General features: G+C 45.1%; 1 pseudogene; it reads right to left on the bottom strand.

The window, feature by feature from the left end:
- Positions 1 to 330: 330 nt before the first annotated feature.
- On the bottom strand, positions 331 to 3805 carry LOC119272049 (annotated as a pseudogene).
- Positions 3806 to 4062: the final 257 nt, after the last annotated feature.

The following is a 4062-nucleotide window of genomic DNA, read 5'->3' as shown; positions in this document are numbered from 1 at the left end:
TATTGTGGTGTAAGCCGAGGGGCTTTTATGTGTTGTGTATTTTAGAGTTGGCTCTCGGCTTACACTGATGTAAGCCAAGTGGCCGACAAATTACACTCTAATTATGACGAAACAAAAGGCAACATATGTTTTCCTGTAGTGTTAGAAGTTGGCACAGAATGTCCTCTCTTGGACACATGGCGAGCCACCACCCAAGGATTCTAGTATAGTCATACAAAAGGATCAACACATCTCATTAATCATGGACCACCATGTTCGTTTCCTACTATTGTAACAATAGGATTTTTTTTTTGGTGTTTTATTAATATTTTTGTATGCCAAATACATTACTGCATGAATAACCATATACCATACACCGATAAATTTAGGATGTATCTGCAACAAAGTCTTCTATCACATTCCTTACTGCGACTGGAATCCTGACGTGGGTACCTCCATCTGACCATGTCAAACTACCAAAGGTAAATCCACCTTGCACTCTCCGCTTTGTAGTAAATAAACCCTAAATGATGCACTTCTGCTACTATCTTTAGCGAATGTGATCGTTGATGGTTCCATGGACATGACAACCCCTACTGGAGCTTCAAGCACTGCATGATAAGTTGTTCCAACTGCCCCCACATTTGTCACAGTGCGCATAACCGTGACATGGTCCTTGAGGTTTGGAACAACGATTGACGGGAGATTGAGGTTGAGTTGGTAAGACTCGCAGCCATGTAACAACCCAACGGTGCAATTAAAAAACTTGTTGTACTCTCTTGCATCCACGTCGTAAACCAAGCCTGGGTCAGTGGCTTTGTCTGGATCCATGTGACCACCACCGAAGTCGAAGGGATCAGCCACCTTCTTCGGGACCGCCTCTGCTTCGATCGGCACGCTGAAACGATCGGTCACTGGCGCTAGAATCATCACCAAGAAATAAGTTATTGGTATAACATAAAATAGTTGAAAGAACTTTCCATATACACATTGTGCATACCTGTGGTGATGATTGCGGACTTGATCATAGCAGGCGACCAGTCAGGGTGAACCGATTTAAGCAGAGCGGTCACCGCTGAGACATGTGGGCATGCCATGGATGTACTTGATAGGAACACATAGAAGTCACGCACAGCTGCTAAGATGTTGACGCCTGGTGCAGTTATGTCGGGTTGTGCAAATATCCATAGAGACAAAAGTATTAATTCTGGAGAGTAAGATAGGCTAGTTAAAAGCACCGCAGCGCAAAAACAAAAGGGACACTGCAAGTGCAACTATTCTGACTTTGAGTTAAGAAGTTCACACTTGAAGTACCTTGAGTATGCCTGGATACAGGGGGCTAGGGCCTCTGGACGAGAATGCAGCGACCCTTGGTGAAAACACTGTGTCTCCGACAACGGTCATGGCAGGTAATATCTTCACGATTGGACTCCTATCATGACAAATGACATGCACAAATTAGTTCCGGGAGAAAGAAAACATATTCCTCCTGTTTCCGGCAACGCGACATGTTCTTACTCTGCGATCGCCACGTATGACTCAATTCTCTGTGCGGTTTCGTAGTCTACTACAACACAGGGCATGCTGCCCTTGCATGCTGGCAGGAGGTTCGTGGCGTACTGCGCGAAGATGAGGCCCTTGGCTCCGGCGCCCATGCTACGGTTGATGGTGAGGGGCAGATCTACCCGAAGCAGCACGCTGGGCGCCAACCCCGGTGTGTAGCACAGGACGATCTTGCTGGTCACGTTGCTTGATGCCAACCACTCCGCAGTGCAGCTGCACAAAAGTTGAAGTGAATATGGTTCGATAAACAATGGAACTATAAAAATCTAACATATTGATTGAGTGTGTTATGTCGCTACCTTCCCGCATGAACAAGCTCCTTAAAGTCACCGTTGTTCAGAGTTGAGTTGTAGTAAAGAGATTGTCCCTGTGTTTAAGATCGAAGACACATCAGATCATAAGTTTTCCTCGAGAGGATAAAAGAGTACATTAAGGAAAGCTAACTGATAACAAAGTCGGTAGGAAATTATTTTTCTGCATGCATTTGAGCCGAGTCAAGTTGATTTGTAAAAATATATACGATTATGTTTCCACACACGCTTGTTCAACACCTGACGTATCATAATTGACTTTGTAAAACCTATACCGATATAAAATCATGGCCACTCAACTATGTGTTATCTCAACTATAAAACAGTTTGTTATTTAATTTGTACCTAGCATATGCAATGATGTTTCTATCCTTGAAAGCGATCGTATTTGATGATGCATTTTCTATGCTTTAATATTATCAAAAAAATATCAGAACAAGTACTTGCATATCGATCGTTTGTACGTACCACAAGCTTTTTTTTGTTTCCAAGAGATATTAAGGTTGGGAAGGCACGGTCGATCGTGCTAGCTGCCACTGTCGTCACCCATGGCACAGCATTGGTCACCGTTTGTGGTGCCGGGCCATCATTCCCGGCAGAAAAGACAACTGAGATTCCTCTCAAGACAGCGTGCAGTGTCCCGGGAAACTCGTGACCAGCACCCCCAAGTGAGAGCGACATGACATCCACACCATCGTGTATGGCATCGTCGATGGCCGCGAGGATCATGGCTTCACTACCCCTTATCCGCGGCCCCCATAACGCCTTGTAGATTGCTAGCCGTGCACGTGGTACTCCGCCACGGGCCATGCCAGTGGCTAGGCCACCATAGCTCACACCCTGGACTTCTCTACCGGTGATCGTCGAGGCGACGTGTGTGCCATGGCCGTGGAAGTCCCGAGGCAACATGTACTCGCCCTTGAGATTCTCGGGGTCACCTCCATTCGAGTACCACCGTGCGCCGATGATCTTTCTGTTGCAGCTTGTTGCATTGAATGTCTGCCCAACCTGGTATATGCCTTTCCACCGTGCCGGAACGGGGCTGTATCCGTTGTCGTCAAAGCTTAGTGATTCAGGCCATATGCCTGCGACAAAGACATGCGTGGACCGACGGAGTCAACCTATGTCCATTTCTAACGCTTGGCTTTGGTTTTCACAAATTCTGAATTTAATCTAGAAATTTCATGACAAACCTGAATCGATCACCCCGATGATGATATCTTCACCGTAATTTGCTTTCCGAAGCAGGTCAGTTTGTTGTGGTAATTTGTTGAGGCCAAGGCCAAGGAAGTCCCAGCTTCGAGTTGTTTGTGCCTCATGATAAGTGTTAGGTTTCACACTTATAACTTCAGGAAACTCTACATTTGCAACATCCATATTAATTAGTTTCATTCGATCATGCCAGCAACATATGAAGGCATCAAATGCTGATGCCATCTTGGATTGGTTATCACTTACTTGCCAACATCTCAGCTTGGGTTCCGGTGAGCATTGCCGCGAATCCAGAGAATCCGTGCTTGTAACTGTAAACTATTGACTTCAAGGATTCATCCTTGCTGTTGCAGACAAGACACAATGTTTAGCAATCACTTCTGTCGCATGGTGATAATATGTAGTAACATGAATTACCAGCTAGTTCGTACCTCCCAAATACTGAGGCTAGTATGTCATGGTGCGACGCGGTGACAGCAGATGGATCGTCATGTTTCTTCTCCCCCATGTACACTATGTAGAGCTGAAATTAACATGCGGGAAGTTGCGAAAAAAGAAAGTTCAGAACAAGCCGAGTTATGCACAAACAAAACAAAAGTTGAAGTCTTGTGAACAAAGAGGGATTATATTTTCCCTCAAAGGGAGGAAGTATATCTTACTTTGCTCGAGGCATTTGCTGAAAGAGGCAACAGTGTGATGAGGAGCAGAGCACAGCAAGAGAAAGCTGTCCTCGGATCCATGTCTGAATTCGACAAGAGTGTTATGTTCTCGTGTTCTGTCGCGTGAATGTATATATAGAACTTTGGGTGTTGCTAGGTGAAACACGTGATCGAGGAAAAAACAGGACCTGACGACCATGTCGTGTCTATCACCATTAAACAACTTGAAACAGACCCGGTATACATATTCAAGTTTCTGATATAGTTTTGGTGACTCGACATGAGATCGACTTCCAAACAACAACCTTCATTTAATCAGTGGGCAAGAACCGTTAAGT

The sequence above is a fragment of the Triticum dicoccoides genome, chromosome 3A (genome assembly GCF_002162155.2).
Source record: "Triticum dicoccoides isolate Atlit2015 ecotype Zavitan chromosome 3A, WEW_v2.0, whole genome shotgun sequence".
NCBI classification, from domain to species: Eukaryota; Viridiplantae; Streptophyta; class Magnoliopsida; order Poales; family Poaceae; genus Triticum; species Triticum dicoccoides.
This window is presented reverse-complemented; position numbering and strand designations above follow the sequence as displayed.